The following is a 21,416-nucleotide window of genomic DNA, read 5'->3' as shown; positions in this document are numbered from 1 at the left end:
CGGAGTAGCAGCGCCATCTTAAAAGGCTCAAATCACTTTCATTTTCTCTCATAGCCATGAAGATTTACGATTTATTTATCTTTATAGAATTTACAGCTTTTTCAGGCAGGAGACCCAAACATCCAACCATGAACTCTTGGTAAATTAATGGATCTCCTTGCCCTATAGCTGAACTTAGCTTCAGGTCGCTGCTCCAATTTAAAGTGCGTCACAGCTCATAAATCCTCCGAACGCGTCCAGAACTCCTTCCGTCTGACTAGGGGGGGGCTTTTCTCATCGGCAACTTCACATCTTTAAGAAATATGCTCAGTAACAACAGCTATAGAGTTCAACTCACACAGTCTTTTGCTTCTCTTTCACTCCAAACAAGCCAGGACATCGCGTCCGGGAAGATACGAGGCAACAATATGAAGAAAAAATAAAAACTTGCTTCCCTTATCGCTCCGTCCCCATCAATCCTTCTTCCAGATGCCGTACATTCTTTGACTCCTCTCGCTCAGCAGCATAAAATTCTCAGCAGTAAACAGCGCTTCTTCCCCTCCTTCTGAAGTATGTCCATAGATTTAAGCCTAATTATCTTCTTTAACCATGGAAATCCCCGCCATGCAGATTAGCGTCCGGGAGTCCTGGCCGTCGTAAGTGCTCAGCCCAAGCTCCCCCCACTCCAAAAACAGTCGGAGTGGGTCTGGGGGCATCGCGGGCCAGCGGCCCCTCTCCGTAACCCCCGGAGAGGGTAGGGGGTTGCCATTTACTCCCCTAGCAACCGCCAAATTCCTTACGAAGGTCAGAGAGATGGAAAACAGGTCCGCCATTCCTGCAGGCGGAAACCGGAACCGCAGAAGCAGAAAACATTGTTGGTGTGTCAGAATGCATAGATAGAAGGCAAATAAGCGTTCCATGGCTTTATTTCGCTTAGTTGCTTACTCTTGAGTAGAACTGCATGTTCACGCCAGAAATAAGCATCTTTGTAAAATGAGCCAAATTGAAGCAGAAAACATTGTTGGAGTGTCAGAATGCATAGATAGAAGGCAAATAAGCGTTCCATGGCTTTTTTTCGCTTAGTGGCTTACTCTTGAGTAGAACTGCATGTTCACGCCAGAAATAAGCATCTTTGTAAAATGAGTCAAATTGAAGCAGAAAACATTGTTGGAGTGTCAGAATGCACAGATAGAAGGCAAATAAGCGTTCTATCGCTTTATTTCGCTTAGTTGCTTACTCTTGAGTAGAACTGCATGTTCAAGCCAGAAATAAGCATCTTTGTAAAATGAGCCAAATTGAAGCAGAAAACATTGTTGGTGTGTCAGAATGCATAGATAGAAGGCAAATAAGCGTTCCATGGCTTTATTTCGCTTAGTTGCTTACTCTTGAGTAGAACTGCATGTTCAAGCCAGAAATAAGCATCTTTGTAAAATGAGCCAAATTGAAGCAGAAAACATTGTTGGTGTGTCAGAATGCATAGACAGAAGGCAAATAAGCGTTCCATGGCTTTATTTCGCTTAGTTGCTTACTCTTGAGTAGAACTGCATGTTCACGCCAGAAATAAGCATCTTTGTGAAATGAGTCAAATTGAAGCAGAAAACATTGTTGGTGTGTCAGAATGCATAGATAGAAGGCAAATAAGCGTTCCATGGCTTTATTTCGCTTAGTTGCTTACTCTTGAGTAGAACTGCATGTTCACGCCAGAAATAAGCATCTTTGTAAAATGAGTCAAATTGAAGCAGAAAACATTGTTGGAGTGTCAGAATGCATAGATAGAAGGCAAATAAGCGTTCCATGGCTTTATTTCGCTTAGTGGCTTACTCTTGAGTAGAACTGCATGTTCACGCCAGAAATAAGCATCTTTGTAAAATGAGCCAAATTGAAGCAGAAAACATTGTTGGTGTGTCAGAATGCATAGATAGAAGGCAAATAAGCGTTCCATGGCTTTATTTCGCTTAGTTGCTTACTCTTGAGTAGAACTGCATGTTTACGCCAGAAATAAGCACCTTTGTGAAATGAGTCAAATTGAAGCAGAAAACATTGTTGGAGTGTCAGAATGCACAGATAGAAGGCAAATAAGCGTTCTATCGCTTTATTTCGCTTAGTTGCTTACTCTTGAGTAGAACTGCATGTTCACGCCAGAAATAAGCATCTTTGTGAAATGAGCCAAATTGAAGCAGAAAACATTGTTGGTGTGTCAGAATGCATAGATAGAAGGCAAATAAGCGTTCCATGGCTTTATTTCGCTTAGTTGCTTACTCTTGAGTAGAACTGCATGTTCACGCCAGAAATAAGCATCTTTGTAAAATGAGCCAAATTGAAGCAGAAAACATTGTTGGAGTGTCAGAATGCATAGACATAAGGCAAATAAGCGTTCCATGGCTTTATTTCGCTTAGTGGCTTACTCTTGAGTAGAACTGCATGTTCACGCCAGAAATAAGCATCTTTGTAAAATGAGCCAAATTGAAGCAGAAAACATTGTTGGTGTGTCAGAATGCATAGATAGAAGGCAAATAAGCGTTCCATGGCTTTATTTCGCTTAGTTGCTTACTCTTGAGTAGAACTGCATGTTTACGCCAGAAATAAGCACCTTTGTGAAATGAGTCAAATTGAAGCAGAAAACATTGTTGGAGTGTCAGAATGCACAGATAGAAGGCAAATAAGCGTTCTATCGCTTTATTTCGCTTAGTTGCTTACTCTTGAGTAGAACTGCATGTTCACGCCAGAAATAAGCTTCTTTGTGAAATGAGCCAAATTGAAGCAGAAAACATTGTTGGTGTGTCAGAATGCATAGATAGAAGGCAAATAAGCGTTCCATGGCTTCATTTCGCTTAGTTGCTTACTCTTGAGTAGAACTGCATGTTCAAGCCAGAAATAAGCACATTTGTAAAATGAGCCAAATTGAAGCAGAAAACATTGTTGGAGTGTCAGAATGCATAGATAGAAGGCAAATAAGCGTTCCCTGGCTTTATTTCGCTTAGTTGCTTACTCTTGAGTAGAACTGCATGTTCACGCCAGAAATAAGCATCTTTGTAAAATGAGTCAAATTGAAGCAGAAAACATTGTTGGAGTGTCAGAATGCACAGATAGAAGGCAAATAAGCGTTCCATGGCTTTATTTCGCTTAGTTGCTTACTCTTGAGTAGAACTGCATGTTCACGCCAGAAATAAGCATCTTTGTAAAATGAGTCAAATTGAAGCAGAAAACATTGTTGGTGTGTCAGAATGCATAGATAGAAGGCAAATAAGCGTTCCATGGCTTTATTTCGCTTAGTTGCTTACTCTTGAGTAGAACTGCATGTTCACGCCAGAAATAAGCATCTTTGTAAAATGAGCCAAATTCAAGCAGAAAACATTGTTGGAGTGTCAGAATGCACAGATAGAAGGCAAATAAGCGTTCCATGGCTTTATTTCGCTTAGTGGCTTACTCTTGAGTAGAACTGCATGTTAACGCCAGAAATAAGCATCTTTGTGAAATGAGTCAAATTGAAGCAGAGCACATTGTTGGAGTGTCAGAATGCACAGATAGAAGGCAAATAAGCGTTCTATCGCTTTATTTCGCTTAGTTGCTTACTCTTGAGTAGAACTGCATGTTCACGCCAGAAATAAGCATCTTTGTAAAATGAGTCAAATTGAAGCAGAAAACATTGTTGGAGTGTCAGAATGCACAGATAGAAGGCAAATAAGCGTTCTATCGCTTTATTTCGCTTAGTTGCTTACTCTTGAGTAGAACTGCATGTTCACGCCAGAAATAAGCATCTTTGTAAAATGAGCCAAATTGAAGCAGAAAACATTGTTGGTGTGTCAGAATGCATAGATAGAAGGCAAATAAGCGTTCCATGGCTTTATTTCGCTTAGTTGCTTACTCTTGAGTAGAACTGCATGTTTACGCCAGAAATAAGCACCTTTGTGAAATGAGTCAAATTGAAGCAGAAAACATTGTTGGAGTGTCAGAATGCACAGATAGAAGGCAAATAAGCGTTCTATCGCTTTATTTCGCTTAGTTGCTTACTCTTGAGTAGAACTGCATGTTCACGCCAGAAATAAGCTTCTTCGTGAAATGAGCCAAATTGAAGCAGAAAACATTGTTGGTGTGTCAGAATGCATAGATAGAAGGCAAATAAGCGTTCCATGGCTTTATTTCGCTTAGTTGCTTACTCTTGAGTAGAACTGCATGTTCAAGCCAGAAATAAGCATATTTGTAAAATGAGCCAAATTGAAGCAGAAAACATTGTTGGAGTGTCAGAATGCATAGATAGAAGGCAAATAAGCGTTCCCTGGCTTTATTTCGCTTAGTTGCTTACTCTTGAGTAGAACTGCATGTTCACGCCAGAAATAAGCATCTTTGTAAAATGAGTCAAATTGAAGCAGAAAACATTGTTGGAGTGTCAGAATGCACAGATAGAAGGCAAATAAGCGTTCCATGGCTTTATTTCGCTTAGTTGCTTACTCTTGAGTAGAACTGCATGTTCACGCCAGAAATAAGCATCTTTGTAAAATGAGTCAAATTGAAGCAGAAAACATTGTTGGTGTGTCAGAATGCATAGATAGAAGGCAAATAAGCGTTCCATGGCTTTATTTCGCTTAGTTGCTTACTCTTGAGTAGAACTGCATGTTCACGCCAGAAATAAGCATCTTTGTAAAATGAGCCAAATTGAAGCAGAAAACATTGTTGGAGTGTCAGAATGCATAGATAGAAGGCAAATAAGCGTTCCATGGCTTTATTTCGCTTAGTGGCTTACTCTTGAGTAGAACTGCATGTTAACGCCAGAAATAAGCATCTTTGTGAAATGAGTCAAATTGAAGCAGAGCACATTGTTGGAGTGTCAGAATGCACAGATAGAAGGCAAATAAGCGTTTTATCGCTTTATTTCGCTTAGTTGCTTACTCTTGAGTAGAACTGCATGTTCACGCCAGGAATAATCACCTTTGTAAAATGAGTCAAATTGAAGCAGAAAACATTGTTGGAGTGTCAGAATGCACAGATAGAAGGCAAATAAGCGTTCCATGGCTTTATTTCGCTTAGTTGCTTACTCTTGAGTAGAACTGCATGTTCACGCCAGAAATAAGCATCTTTGTAAAATGAGTCAAATTGAAGCAGAAAACATTGTTGGTGTGTCAGAATGCATAGATAGAAGGCAAATAAGCGTTCCATGGCTTTATTTCGCTTAGTGGCTTACTCTTGAGTAGAACTGCATGTTCAAGCCAGAAATAAGCATATTTGTAAAATGAGCCAAATTGAAGCAGAAAACATTGTTGGAGTGTCAGAATGAATAGATAGAAGGCAAATAAGCGTTCCTTGGCTTTATTTCGCTTAGTTGCTTACTCTTGAGTAGAACTGCATGTTCACGCCAGGAATAATCACCTTTGTAAAATGAGTCAAATTGAAGCAGAAAACATTGTTGGAGTGTCAGAATGCACAGATAGAAGGCAAATAAGCGTTCCATGGCTTTATTTCGCTTAGTTGCTTACTCTTGAGTAGAACTGCATGTTCACGCCAGAAATAAGCATCTTTGTAAAATGAGTCAAATTGAAGCAGAAAACATTGTTGGTGTGTCAGAATGCATAGATAGAAGGCAAATAAGCGTTCCATGGCTTTATTTCGCTTAGTTGCTTACTCTTGAGTAGAACTGCATGTTCACGCCAGAAATAAGCATCTTTGTAAAATGAGCCAAATTGAAGCAGAAAACATTGTTGGAGTGTCAGAATGCATAGATAGAAGGCAAATAAGCGTTCCATGGCTTTATTTCGCTTAGTGGCTTACTCTTGAGTAGAACTGCATGTTCACGCCAGAAATAAGCATCTTTGTGAAATGAGTCAAATTGAAGCAGAAAACATTGTTGGTGTGTCAGAATGCATAGATAGAAGGCAAATAAGCGTTCCATGGCTTTATTTCGCTTAGTTGCTTACTCTTGAGTAGAACTGCATGTTCACGCCAGAAATAAGCATCTTTGTAAAATGAGCCAAATTGAAGCACAAAACATTGTTGGAGTGTCAGAATGCATAGATAGAAGGCAAATAAGCGTTCCATGGCTTTATTTCGCTTAGTGGCTTACTCTTGAGTAGAACTGCATGTTCACGCCAGAAATAAGCATCTTTGTAAAATGAGCCAAATTGAAGCAGAAAACATTGTTGGTGTGTCAGAATGCATAGATAGAAGGCAAATAAGCGTTCCATGGCTTTATTTCGCTTAGTTGCTTACTCTTGAGTAGAACTGCATGTTTACGCCAGAAATAAGCACCTTTGTGAAATGAGTCAAATTGAAGCAGAAAACATTGTTGGAGTGTCAGAATGCACAGATAGAAGGCAAATAAGCGTTCTATCGCTTTATTTCGCTTAGTTGCTTACTCTTGAGTAGAACTGCATGTTCACGCCAGAAATAAGCATATTTGTAAAATGAGCCAAATTGAAGCAGAAAACATTGTTGGAGTGTCAGAATGCATAGATAGAAGGCAAATAAGCGTTCCCTGGCTTTATTTCGCTTAGTTGCTTACTCTTGAGTAGAACTGCATGTTCACGCCAGAAATAAGCATCTTTGTAAAATGAGTCAAATTGAAGCAGAAAACATTGTTGGAGTGTCAGAATGCACAGATAGAAGGCAAATAAGCGTTCCATGGCTTTATTTCGCTTAGTTGCTTACTCTTGAGTAGAACTGCATGTTCACGCCAGAAATAAGCATCTTTGTAAAATGAGTCAAATTGAAGCAGAAAACATTGTTGGTGTGTCAGAATGCATAGATAGAAGGCAAATAAGCGTTCCATGGCTTTATTTCGCTTAGTTGCTTACTCTTGAGTAGAACTGCATGTTCACGCCAGAAATAAGCATCTTTGTAAAATGAGCCAAATTGAAGCAGAAAACATTGTTGGAGTGTCAGAATGCATAGATAGAAGGCAAATAAGCGTTCCATGGCTTTATTTCGCTTAGTGGCTTACTCTTGAGTAGAACTGCATGTTAACGCCAGAAATAAGCATCTTTGTGAAATGAGTCAAATTGAAGCAGAGCACATTGTTGGAGTGTCAGAATGCACAGATAGAAGGCAAATAAGCGTTCTATCGCTTTATTTCGCTTAGTTGCTTACTCTTGAGTAGAACTGCATGTTCACGCCAGAAATAAGCATCTTTGTAAAATGAGTCAAATTGAAGCAGAAAACATTGTTGGAGTGTCAGAATGCACAGATAGAAGGCAAATAAGCGTTCTATCGCTTTATTTCGCTTAGTTGCTTACTCTTGAGTAGAACTGCATGTTCACGCCAGAAATAAGCATCTTTGTAAAATGAGTCAAATTGAAGCAGAAAACATTGTTGGTGTGTCAGAATGCATAGATAGAAGGCAAATAAGCGTTCCATGGCTTTATTTCGCTTAGTTGCTTACTCTTGAGTAGAACTGCATGTTCACGCCAGAAATAAGCATCTTTGTAAAATGAGCCAAATTGAAGCAGAAAACATTGTTGGAGTGTCAGAATGCATAGATAGAAGGCAAATAAGCGTTCCATGGCTTTATTTCGCTTAGTGGCTTACTCTTGAGTAGAACTGCATGTTCACGCCAGAAATAAGCATCTTTGTGAAATGAGTCAAATTGAAGCAGAAAACATTGTTGGTGTGTCAGAATGCATAGATAGAAGGCAAATAAGCGTTCCATGGCTTTATTTCGCTTAGTTGCTTACTCTTGAGTAGAACTGCATGTTCACGCCAGAAATAAGCATCTTTGTAAAATGAGCCAAATTGAAGCACAAAACATTGTTGGAGTGTCAGAATGCATAGATAGAAGGCAAATAAGCGTTCCATGGCTTTATTTCGCTTAGTGGCTTACTCTTGAGTAGAACTGCATGTTCACGCCAGAAATAAGCATCTTTGTAAAATGAGCCAAATTGAAGCAGAAAACATTGTTGGTGTGTCAGAATGCATAGATAGAAGGCAAATAAGCGTTCCATGGCTTTATTTCGCTTAGTTGCTTACTCTTGAGTAGAACTGCATGTTTACGCCAGAAATAAGCACCTTTGTGAAATGAGTCAAATTGAAGCAGAAAACATTGTTGGAGTGTCAGAATGCACAGATAGAAGGCAAATAAGCGTTCTATCGCTTTATTTCGCTTAGTTGCTTACTCTTGAGTAGAACTGCATGTTCACGCCAGAAATAAGCTTCTTTGTGAAATGAGCCAAATTGAAGCAGAAAACATTGTTGGTGTGTCAGAATGCATAGATAGAAGGCAAATAAGCGTTCCATGGCTTTATTTCGCTTAGTTGCTTACTCTTGAGTAGAACTGCATGTTCACGCCAGAAATAAGCATATTTGTAAAATGAGCCAAATTGAAGCAGAAAACATTGTTGGAGTGTCAGAATGCATAGATAGAAGGCAAATAAGCGTTCCCTGGCTTTATTTCGCTTAGTTGCTTACTCTTGAGTAGAACTGCATGTTCACGCCAGAAATAAGCATCTTTGTAAAATGAGTCAAATTGAAGCAGAAAACATTGTTGGAGTGTCAGAATGCACAGATAGAAGGCAAATAAGCGTTCCATGGCTTTATTTCGCTTAGTTGCTTACTCTTGAGTAGAACTGCATGTTCACGCCAGAAATAAGCATCTTTGTAAAATGAGTCAAATTGAAGCAGAAAACATTGTTGGTGTGTCAGAATGCATAGATAGAAGGCAAATAAGCGTTCCATGGCTTTATTTCGCTTAGTTGCTTACTCTTGAGTAGAACTGCATGTTCACGCCAGAAATAAGCATCTTTGTAAAATGAGCCAAATTGAAGCAGAAAACATTGTTGGAGTGTCAGAATGCATAGATAGAAGGCAAATAAGCGTTCCATGGCTTTATTTCGCTTAGTGGCTTACTCTTGAGTAGAACTGCATGTTAACGCCAGAAATAAGCATCTTTGTGAAATGAGTCAAATTGAAGCAGAGCACATTGTTGGAGTGTCAGAATGCACAGATAGAAGGCAAATAAGCGTTCTATCGCTTTATTTCGCTTAGTTGCTTACTCTTGAGTAGAACTGCATGTTCACGCCAGAAATAAGCATCTTTGTAAAATGAGTCAAATTGAAGCAGAAAACATTGTTGGAGTGTCAGAATGCACAGATAGAAGGCAAATAAGCGTTCTATCGCTTTATTTCGCTTAGTTGCTTACTCTTGAGTAGAACTGCATGTTCAAGCCAGAAATAAGCATCTTTGTAAAATGAGTCAAATTGAAGCAGAAAACATTGTTGGTGTGTCAGAATGCATAGATAGAAGGCAAATAAGCGTTCCATGGCTTTATTTCGCTTAGTTGCTTACTCTTGAGTAGAACTGCATGTTCACGCCAGAAATAAGCATCTTTGTAAAATGAGCCAAATTGAAGCAGAAAACATTGTTGGAGTGTCAGAATGCATAGATAGAAGGCAAATAAGCGTTCCATGGCTTTATTTCGCTTAGTGGCTTACTCTTGAGTAGAACTGCATGTTAATGCCAGAAATAAGCATCTTTGTGAAATGATTCAAATTGAAGCAGAGCACATTGTTGGAGTGTCAGAATGCACAGATAGAAGGCAAATAAGCGTTCTATCGCTTTATTTCGCTTAGTTGCTTACTCTTGAGTAGAACTGCATGTTCACGCCAGAAATAAGCATCTTTGTAAAATGAGTCAAATTGAAGCAGAAAACATTGTTGGAGTGTCAGAATGCACAGATAGAAGGCAAATAAGCGTTCTATCGCTTTATTTCGCTTAGTTGCTTACTCTTGAGTAGAACTGCATGTTCAAGCCAGAAATAAGCATCTTTGTAAAATGAGCCAAATTGAAGCAGAAAACATTGTTGGTGTGTCAGAATGCATAGATAGAAGGCAAATAAGCGATCCATGGCTTTATTTCGCTTAGTTGCTTACTCTTGAGTAGAACTGCATGTTCAAGCCAGAAATAAGCATCTTTGTAAAATGAGCCAAATTGAAGCAGAAAACATTGTTGGTGTGTCAGAATGCATAGACAGAAGGCAAATAAGCGTTCCATGGCTTTATTTCGCTTAGTTGCTTACTCTTGAGTAGAACTGCATGTTCACGCCAGAAATAAGCATCTTTGTGAAATGAGTCAAATTGAAGCAGAAAACATTGTTGGTGTGTCAGAATGCATAGATAGAAGGCAAATAAGCGTTCCATGGCTTTATTTCGCTTAGTTGCTTACTCTTGAGTAGAACTGCATGTTCACGCCAGAAATAAGCATCTTTGTAAAATGAGCCAAACTGAAGCAGAAAACATTGTTGGAGTGTCAGAATGCATAGATAGAAGGCAAATAAGCGTTCCATGGCTTTATTTCGCTTAGTGGCTTACTCTTGAGTAGAACTGCATGTTCACGCCAGAAATAAGCATCTTTGTAAAATGAGCCAAATTGAAGCAGAAAACATTGTTGGTGTGTCAGAATGCATAGATAGAAGGCAAATAAGCGTTCCATGGCTTTATTTCGCTTAGTTGCTTACTCTTGAGTAGAACTGCATGTTTACGCCAGAAATAAGCACCTTTGTGAAATTAGTCAAATTGTAGCAGAAAACATTGTTGGAGTGTCAGAATGCATAGATAGAAGGCAAATAAGCGTTCCATGGCTTTATTTCGCTTAGTGGCTTACTCTTGAGTAGAACTGCATGTTAACGCCAGAAATAAGCATCTTTGTGAAATGAGTCAAATTGAAGCAGAAAACATTGTTGGTGTGTCAGAATGCATAGATAGAAGGCAAATAAGCGTTCCATGGCTTTATTTCGCTTAGTTGCTTACTCTTGAGTAGAACTGCATGTTCAAGCCAGAAATAAGCATATTTGTAAAATGAGCCAAATTGAAGCAGAAAACATTGTTGGAGTGTCAGAATGAATAGATAGAAGGCAAATAAGCGTTCCCTGGCTTTATTTCGCTTAGTTGCTTACTCTTGAGTAGAACTGCATGTTCACGCCAGGAATAATCACCTTTGTAAAATGAGTCAAATTGAAGCAGAAAACATTGTTGGAGTGTCAGAATGCACAGATAGAAGGCAAATAAGCGTTCCATGGCTTTATTTCGCTTAGTTGCTTACTCTTGAGTAGAACTGCATGTTCACGCCAGAAATAAGCATCTTTGTAAAATGAGTCAAATTGAAGCAGAAAACATTGTTGGTGTGTCAGAATGCATAGATAGAAGGCAAATAAGCGTTCCATGGCTTTATTTCGCTTAGTTGCTTACTCTTGAGTAGAACTGCATGTTCACGCCAGAAATAAGCATCTTTGTAAAATGAGCCAAATTGAAGCAGAAAACATTGTTGGAGTGTCAGAATGCATAGATAGAAGGCAAATAAGCGTTCCATGGCTTTATTTCGCTTAGTGGCTTACTCTTGAGTAGAACTGCATGTTCACGCCAGAAATAAGCATCTTTGTAAAATGAGCCAAATTGAAGCAGAAAACATTGTTGGTGTGTCAGAATGCATAGATAGAAGGCAAATAAGCGTTCCATGGCTTTATTTCGCTTAGTTGCTTACTCTTGAGTAGAACTGCATGTTTACGCCAGAAATAAGCACCTTTGTGAAATGAGTCAAATTGAAGCAGAAAACATTGTTGGAGTGTCAGAATGCACAGATAGAAGGCAAATAAGCGTTCTATCGCTTTATTTCGCTTAGTTGCTTACTCTTGAGTAGAACTGCATGTTTACGCCAGAAATAAGCACCTTTGTGAAATGAGTCAAATTGAAGCAGAAAACATTGTTGGAGTGTCAGAATGCACAGATAGAAGGCAAATAAGCGTTCTATCGCTTTATTTCGCTTAGTTGCTTACTCTTGAGTAGAACTGCATGTTCACGCCAGAAATAAGCATCTTTGTGAAATGAGTCAAATTGAAGCAGAAAACATTGTTGGTGTGTCAGAATGCATAGATAGAAGGCAAATAAGCGTTCCATGGCTTTATTTCGCTTAGTTGCTTACTCTTGAGTAGAACTGCATGTTCACGCCAGAAATAAGCATCTTTGTAAAATGAGTCAAATTGAAGCAGAAAACATTGTTGGTGTGTCAGAATGCACAGATAGAAGGCAAATAAGCGTTCTATCGCTTTATTTCGCTTAGTTGCTTACTCTTGAGTAGAACTGCATGTTCACGCCAGAAATAAGCATCTTTGTAAAATGAGTCAAATTGAAGCAGAAAACATTGTTGGAGTGTCAGAATGCACAGATAGAAGGCAAATAAGCGTTCTATCGCTTTATTTTGCTTAGTTGCTTACTCTTGAGTAGAACTGCATGTTCAAGCCAGAAATAAGCATCTTTGTAAAATGAGCCAAATTGAAGCAGAAAACATTGTTGGTGTGTCAGAATGCATAGATAGAAGGCAAATAAGCGTTCCATGGCTTTATTTCGCTTAGTTGCTTACTCTTGAGTAGAACTGCATGTTCAAGCCAGAAATAAGCATCTTTGTAAAATGAGCCAAATTGAAGCAGAAAACATTGTTGGTGTGTCAGAATGCATAGACAGAAGGCAAATAAGCGTTCCATGGCTTTATTTCGCTTAGTTGCTTACTCTTGAGTAGAACTGCATGTTCACGCCAGAAATAAGCATCTTTGTAAAATGAGCCAAATTGAAGCAGAAAACATTGTTGGAGTGTCAGAATGCATAGATAGAAGGCAAATAAGCGTTCCATGGCTTTATTTCGCTTAGTGGCTTACTCTTGAGTAGAACTGCATGTTCACGCCAGAAATAAGCATCTTTGTAAAATGAGCCAAATTGAAGCAGAAAACATTGTTGGTGTGTCAGAATGCATAGATAGAAGGCAAATAAGCGTTCCATGGCTTTATTTCGCTTAGTGGCTTACTCTTGAGTAGAACTGCATGTTCACGCCAGAAATAAGCATCTTTGTAAAATGAGTCAAATTGAAGCAGAAAACATTGTTGGTGTGTCAGAATGCATAGATAGAAGGCAAATAAGCGTTCCATGGCTTTATTTCGCTTAGTTGCTTACTCTTGAGTAGAACTGCATGTTCACGCCAGAAATAAGCATCTTTGTAAAATGAGCCAAATTGAAGCAGAAAACATTGTTGGAGTGTCAGAATGCACAGATAGAAGGCAAATAAGCGTTCCATGGCTTTATTTCGCTTAGTGGCTTACTCTTGAGTAGAACTGCATGTTAACGCCAGAAATAAGCATCTTTGTGAAATGAGTCAAATTGAAGCAGAACACATTGTTGGAGTGTCAGAATGCACAGATAGAAGGCAAATAAGCGTTCTATCGCTTTATTTCGCTTAGTTGCTTACTCTTGAGTAGAACTGCATGTTCACGCCAGAAATAAGCATCTTTGTAAAATGAGTCAAATTGAAGCAGAAAACATTGTTGGAGTGTCAGAATGCACAGATAGAAGGCAAATAAGCGTTCTATCGCTTTATTTTGCTTAGTTGCTTACTCTTGAGTAGAACTGCATGTTCAAGCCAGAAATAAGCATCTTTGTAAAATGAGCCAAATTGAAGCAGAAAACATTGTTGGTGTGTCAGAATGCATAGATAGAAGGCAAATAAGCGTTCCATGGCTTTATTTCGCTTAGTTGCTTACTCTTGAGTAGAACTGCATGTTCAAGCCAGAAATAAGCATCTTTGTAAAATGAGCCAAATTGAAGCAGAAAACATTGTTGGTGTGTCAGAATGCATAGACAGAAGGCAAATAAGCGTTCCATGGCTTTATTTCGCTTAGTTGCTTACTCTTGAGTAGAACTGCATGTTCACGCCAGAAATAAGCATCTTTGTGAAATGAGTCAAATTGAAGCAGAAAACATTGTTGGTGTGTCAGAATGCATAGATAGAAGGCAAATAAGCGTTCCATGGCTTTATTTCGCTTAGTTGCTTACTCTTGAGTAGAACTGCATGTTCACGCCAGAAATAAGCATCTTTGTAAAATGAGCCAAATTGAAGCAGAAAACATTGTTGGAGTGTCAGAATGCATAGATAGAAGGCAAATAAGCGTTCCATGGCTTTATTTCGCTTAGTGGCTTACTCTTGAGTAGAACTGCATGTTCACGCCAGAAATAAGCATCTTTGTAAAATGAGCCAAATTGAAGCAGAAAACATTGTTGGTGTGTCAGAATGCATAGATAGAAGGCAAATAAGCGTTCCATGGCTTTATTTCGCTTAGTTGCTTACTCTTGAGTAGAACTGCATGTTTACGCCAGAAATAAGCACCTTTGTGAAATGAGTCAAATTGAAGCAGAAAACATTGTTGGAGTGTCAGAATGCACAGATAGAAGGCAAATAAGCGTTCTATCGCTTTATTTCGCTTAGTTGCTTACTCTTGAGTAGAACTGCATGTTCACGCCAGAAATAAGCATCTTTGTGAAATGAGCCAAATTGAAGCAGAAAACATTGTTGGTGTGTCAGAATGCATAGACAGAAGGCAAATAAGCGTTCCATGGCTTTATTTCGCTTAGTTGCTTACTCTTGAGTAGAACTGCATGTTCACGCCAGAAATAAGCATCTTTGTGAAATGAGTCATATTGAAGCAGAAAACATTGTTGGTGTGTCAGAATGCATAGATAGAAGGCAAATAAGCGTTCCATGGCTTTATTTCGCTTAGTTGCTTACTCTTGAGTAGAACTGCATGTTCACGCCAGAAATAAGCATCTTTGTAAAATGAGTCAAATTGAAGCAGAAAACATTGTTGGTGTGTCAGAATGCACAGATAGAAGGCAAATAAGCGTTCTATCGCTTTATTTCGCTTAGTTGCTTACTCTTGAGTAGAACTGCATGTTCACGCCAGAAATAAGCATCTTTGTAAAATGAGTCAAATTGAAGCAGAAAACATTGTTGGAGTGTCAGAATGCACAGATAGAAGGCAAATAAGCGTTCTATCGCTTTATTTTGCTTAGTTGCTTACTCTTGAGTAGAACTGCATGTTCAAGCCAGAAATAAGCATCTTTGTAAAATGAGCCAAATTGAAGCAGAAAACATTGTTGGTGTGTCAGAATGCATAGATAGAAGGCAAATAAGCGTTCCATGGCTTTATTTCGCTTAGTTGCTTACTCTTGAGTAGAACTGCATGTTCAAGCCAGAAATAAGCATCTTTGTAAAATGAGCCAAATTGAAGCAGAAAACATTGTTGGTGTGTCAGAATGCATAGACAGAAGGCAAATAAGCGTTCCATGGCTTTATTTCGCTTAGTTGCTTACTCTTGAGTAGAACTGCATGTTCACGCCAGAAATAAGCATCTTTGTGAAATGAGTCAAATTGAAGCAGAAAACATTGTTGGTGTGTCAGAATGCATAGATAGAAGGCAAATAAGCGTTCCATGGCTTTATTTCGCTTAGTTGCTTACTCTTGAGTAGAACTGCATGTTCACGCCAGAAATAAGCATCTTTGTAAAATGAGCCAAATTGAAGCAGAAAACATTGTTGGAGTGTCAGAATGCATAGATAGAAGGCAAATAAGCGTTCCATGGCTTTATTTCGCTTAGTGGCTTACTCTTGAGTAGAACTGCATGTTCACGCCAGAAATAAGCATCTTTGTAAAATGAGCCAAATTGAAGCAGAAAACATTGTTGGTGTGTCAGAATGCATAGATAGAAGGCAAATAAGCGTTCCATGGCTTTATTTCGCTTAGTTGCTTACTCTTGAGTAGAACTGCATGTTTACGCCAGAAATAAGCACCTTTGTGAAATGAGTCAAATTGAAGCAGAAAACATTGTTGGAGTGTCAGAATGCACAGATAGAAGGCAAATAAGCGTTCTATCGCTTTATTTCGCTTAGTTGCTTACTCTTGAGTAGAACTGCATGTTCACGCCAGAAATAAGCATCTTTGTGAAATGAGCCAAATTGAAGCAGAAAACATTGTTGGTGTGTCAGAATGCATAGATAGAAGGCAAATAAGCGTTCCATGGCTTTATTTCGCTTAGTTGCTTACTCTTGAGTAGAACTGCATGTTCAAGCCAGAAATAAGCATCTTTGTAAAATGAGCCAAATTGAAGCAGAAAACATTGTTGGTGTGTCAGAATGCATAGACAGAAGGCAAATAAGCGTTCCATGGCTTTATTTCGCTTAGTTGCTTACTCTTGAGTAGAACTGCATGTTCACGCCAGAAATAAGCATCTTTGTGAAATGAGTCAAATTGAAGCAGAAAACATTGTTGGTGTGTCAGAATGCATAGATAGAAGGCAAATAAGCGTTCCATGGCTTTATTTCGCTTAGTTGCTTACTCTTGAGTAGAACTGCATGTTCACGCCAGAAATAAGCATCTTTGTAAAATGAGCCAAATTGAAGCACAAAACATTGTTGGAGTGTCAGAATGCATAGATAGAAGGCAAATAAGCGTTCCATGGCTTTATTTCGCTTAGTTGCTTACTCTTGAGTAGAACTGCATGTTCACGCCAGAAATAAGCATCTTTGTAAAATGAGCCAAATTGAAGCAGAAAACATTGTTGGTGTGTCAGAATGCATAGATAGAAGGCAAATAAGCGTTCCATGGCTTTATTTCGCTTAGTTGCTTACTCTTGAGTAGAACTGCATGTTCACGCCAGAAATAAGGATCTTTATAAAATGAGCCAAATTGAAGCAGAAAACATTGTTGGAGTGTCAGAATGCATAGATAGAAGGCAAATAAGCGTTCCATGGCTTTATTTCGCTTAGTGGCTTACTCTTGAGTAGAACTGCATGTTCACGCCAGAAATAAGCATCTTTGTAAAATGAGCCAAATTGAAGCAGAAAACATTGTTGGTGTGTCAGAATGCATAGATAGAAGGCAAATAAGCGTTCCATGGCTTTATTTCGCTTAGTTGCTTACTCTTGAGTAGAACTGCATGTTTACGCCAGAAATAAGCACCTTTGTGAAATGAGTCAAATTGAAGCAGAAAACATTGTTGGAGTGTCAGAATGCACAGATAGAAGGCAAATAAGCGTTCTATCGCTTTATTTCGCTTAGTTGCTTACTCTTGAGTAGAACTGCATGTTCACGCCAGAAATAAGCATCTTTGTGAAATGAGCCAAATTGAAGCAGAAAACATTGTTGGTGTGTCAGAATGCATAGATAGAAGGCAAATAAGCGTTCCATGGCTTTATTTCGCTTAGTTGCTTACTCTTGAGTAGAACTGCATGTTCAAGCCAGAAATAAGCATCTTTTTAAAATGAGCCAAATTGAAGCAGAAAACATTGTTGGTGTGTCAGAATGCATAGACAGAAGGCAAATAAGCGTTCCATGGCTTTATTTCGCTTAGTTGCTTACTCTTGAGTAGAACTGCATGTTCACGCCAGAAATAAGCATCTTTGTGAAATGAGTCAAATTGAAGCAGAAAACATTGTTGGTGTGTCAGAATGCATAGATAGAAGGCAAATAAGCGTTCCATGGCTTTATTTCGCTTAGTTGCTTACTCTTGAGTAGAACTGCATGTTCACGCCAGAAATAAGCATCTTTGTAAAATGAGCCAAATTGAAGCACAAAACATTGTTGGAGTGTCAGAATGCATAGATAGAAGGCAAATAAGCGTTCCATGGCTTTATTTCGCTTAGTGGCTTACTCTTGAGTAGAACTGCATGTTCACGCCAGAAATAAGCATCTTTGTAAAATGAGCCAAATTGAAGCAGAAAACATTGTTGGTGTGTCAGAATGCATAGATAGAAGGCAAATAAGCGTTCCATGGCTTTATTTCGCTTAGTTGCTTACTCTTGAGTAGAACTGCATGTTTACGCCAGAAATAAGCACCTTTGTGAAATGAGTCAAATTGAAGCAGAAAACATTGTTGGAGTGTCAGAATGCACAGATAGAAGGCAAATAAGCGTTCTATCGCTTTATTTCGCTTAGTTGCTTACTCTTGAGTAGAACTGCATGTTCACGCCAGAAATAAGCTTCTTTGTGAAATGAGCCAAATTGAAGCAGAAAACATTGTTGGTGTGTCAGAATGCATAGATAGAAGGCAAATAAGCGTTCCATGGCTTTATTTCGCTTAGTTGCTTACTCTTGAGTAGAACTGCATGTTCAAGCCAGAAATAAGCATCTTTGTAAAATGAGCCAAATTGAAGCAGAAAACATTGTTGGTGTGTCAGAATGCATAGATAGAAGGCAAATAAGCGTTCTATCGCTTTATTTCGCTTAGTTGCTTACTCTTGAGTAGAACTGCATGTTCACGCCAGAAATAAGCTTCTTTGTGAAATGAGCCAAATTGAAGCAGAAAACATTGTTGGTGTGTCAGAATGCACAGATAGAAGGCAAATAAGCGTTCTATCGCTTTATTTCGCTTAGTTGCTTACTCTTGAGTAGAACTGCATGTTCAAGCCAGAAATAAGCATCTTTGTAAAATGAGCCAAATTGAAGCAGAAAACATTGTTGGTGTGTCAGAATGCATAGATAGAAGGCAAATAAGCGTTCCATGGCTTTATTTCGCTTAGTTGCTTTCTCTTGAGTAGAACTGCATGTTCACGCCAGAAATAAGCATCTTTGTAAAATGAGCCAAATTGAAGCAGAAAACATTGTTGGTGTGTCAGAATGCATAGATAGAAGGCAAATAAGCGTTCCATGGCTTTATTTCGCTTAGTTGCTTTCTCTTGAGTAGAACTGCATGTTCACGCCAGAAATAAGCTTCTTTGTGAAATGAGCCAAATTGAAGCAGAAAACATTGTTGGTGTGTCAGAATGCACAGATAGAAGGCAAATAAGCGTTCTATCGCTTTATTTCGCTTAGTTGCTTACTCTTGAGTAGAACTGCATGTTCAAGCCAGAAATAAGCATCTTTGTAAAATGAGCCAAATTGAAGCAGAAAACATTGTTGGTGTGTCAGAATGCATAGATAGAAGGCAAATAAGCGTTCCATGGCTTTATTTCGCTTAGTTGCTTTCTCTTGAGTAGAACTGCATGTTCACGCCAGAAATAAGCATCTTTGTAAAATGAGCCAAATTGAAGCAGAAAACATTGTTGGAGTGTCAGAATGCATAGATAGAAGGCAAATAAGCGTTCCATGGCTTTATTTCGCTTAGTGGCTTACTCTTGAGTAGAACTGCATGTTCACGCCAGAAATAAGCATCTTTGTAAAATGAGCCAAATTGAAGCAGAAAACATTGTTGGTGTGTCAGAATGCATAGATGGAAGGCAAATAAGCGTTCCATGGCTTTATTTCGCTTAGTTGCTTACTCTTGAGTAGAACTGCATGTTTACGCCAGAAATAAGCACCTTTGTGAAATGAGTCAAATTGAAGCAGAAAACATTGTTGGAGTGTCAGAATGCACAGATAGAAGGCAAATAAGCGTTCTATCGCTTTATTTCGCTTAGTTGCTTACTCTTGAGTAGAACTGCATGTTCACGCCAGAAATAAGCATCTTTGTGAAATGAGCCAAATTGAAGCAGAAAACATTGTTGGTGTGTCAGAATGCATAGATAGAAGGCAAATAAGCGTTCCATGGCTTTATTTCGCTTAGTTGCTTACTCTTGAGTAGAACTGCATGTTCAAGCCAGAAATAAGCATCTTTGTAAAATGAGCCAAATTGAAGCAGAAAACATTGTTGGTGTGTCAGAATGCATAGACAGAAGGCAAATAAGCGTTCCATGGCTTTATTTCGCTTAGTTGCTTACTCTTGAGTAGAACTGCATGTTCACGCCAGAAATAAGCATCTTTGTGAAATGAGTCAAATTGAAGCAGAAAACATTGTTGGTGTGTCAGAATGCATAGATAGAAGGCAAATAAGCGTTCCATGGCTTTATTTCGCTTAGTTGCTTACTCTTGAGTAGAACTGCATGTTCACGCCAGAAATAAGCATCTTTGTAAAATGAGCCAAATTGAAGCACAAAACATTGTTGGAGTGTCAGAATGCATAGATAGAAGGCAAATAAGCGTTCCATGGCTTTATTTCGCTTAGTGGCTTACTCTTGAGTAGAACTAGATGTTCACGCCAGAAATAAGCATCTTTGTAAAATGAGCCAAATTGAAGCAGAAAACATTGTTGGTGTGTCAGAATGCATAGATAGAAGGCAAATAAGCGTTCCATGGCTTTATTTCGCTTAGTTGCTTACTCTTGAGTAGAACTGCATGTTCACGCCAGAAATAAGCATCTTTGTAAAATGAGCCAAATTGAAGCACAAAACATTGTTGGAGTGTCAGAATGCATAGATAAAAGGCAAATAAGCGTTCCATGGCTTTATTTCGCTTAGTGGCTTACTCTTGAGTAGAACTAGATGTTCACGCCAGAAATAAGCATCTTTGTGAAATGAGTCAAATTGAAGCAGAAAACATTGTTGGTGTGTCAGAATGCATAGATAGAAGGCAAATAAGCGTTCCATGGCTTTATTTCGCTTAGTTGCTTACTCTTGAGTAGAACTGCATGTTCACGCCAGAAATAAGCACCTTTGTGAAATGATCAAATTGAAGCAGAAAACATTGTTGGAGTGTCAGAATGCACAGATAGAAGGCAAATAAGCGTTCTATCGCTTTATTTCGCTTAGTTGCTTACTCTTGAGTAGAACTGCATGTTCACGCCAGAAATAAGCATCTTTGTGAAATGAGCCAAATTGAAGCAGAAAACATTGTTGGTGTGTCAGAATGCATAGATAGAAGGCAAATAAGCGTTCCATGGCTTTATTTCGCTTAGTTGCTTACTCTTGAGTAGAACTGCATGTTTACGCCAGAAATAAGCATCTTTGTAAAATGAGCCAAATTGAAGCAGAAAACATTGTTGGTGTGTCAGAATGCATAGACAGAAGGCAAATAAGCGTTCCATGGCTTTATTTCGCTTAGTTGCTTACTCTTGAGTAGAACTGCATGTTCACGCCAGAAATAAGCATCTTTGTGAAATGAGTCAAATTGAAGCAGAAAACATTGTTGGTGTGTCAGAATGCATAGATAGAAGGCAAATAAGCGTTCCATGGCTTTATTTCGCTTAGTTGCTTACTCTTGAGTAGAACTGCATGTTCACGCCAGAAATAAGCATCTTTGTAAAATGAGCCAAATTGAAGCAGAAAACATTGTTGGTGTGTCAGAATGCATAGATAGAAGGCAAATAAGCGTTCCATGGCTTTATTTCGCTTAGTTGCTTACTCTTGAGTAGAACTGCATGTTCACGCCAGAAATAAGCATCTTTGTAAAATGAGCCAAATTGAAGCAGAAAACATTGTTGGTGTGTCAGAATGCATAGATAGAAGGCAAATAAGCGTTCCATGGCTTTATTTCGCTTAGTTGCTTACTCTTGAGTAGAACTGCATGTTTACGCCAGAAATAAGCACCTTTGTGAAATGAGTCAAATTGAAGCAGAAAACATTGTTGGAGTGTCAGAATGCACAGATAGAAGGCAAATAAGCGTTCTATCGCTTTATTTCGCTTAGTTGCTTACTCTTGAGTAGAACTGCATGTTCACGCCAGAAATAAGCATCTTTGTGAAATGAGCCAAATTGAAGCAGAAAACATTGTTGGTGTGTCAGAATGCATAGATAGAAGGCAAATAAGCGTTCCATGGCTTTATTTCGCTTAGTTGCTTACTCTTGAGTAGAACTGCATGTTCAAGCCAGAAATAAGCATCTTTGTAAAATGAG

This window comes from Zootoca vivipara, chromosome 11 (assembly GCF_965207765.1).
Source record: "Zootoca vivipara chromosome 11, rZooViv2.hap1.1, whole genome shotgun sequence".
NCBI lineage: Eukaryota > Metazoa > Chordata > Lepidosauria > Squamata > Lacertidae > Zootoca > Zootoca vivipara.
The sequence above is the reverse complement of the archived record's forward strand: the minus strand, read 5'-3'. Positions refer to the sequence as shown.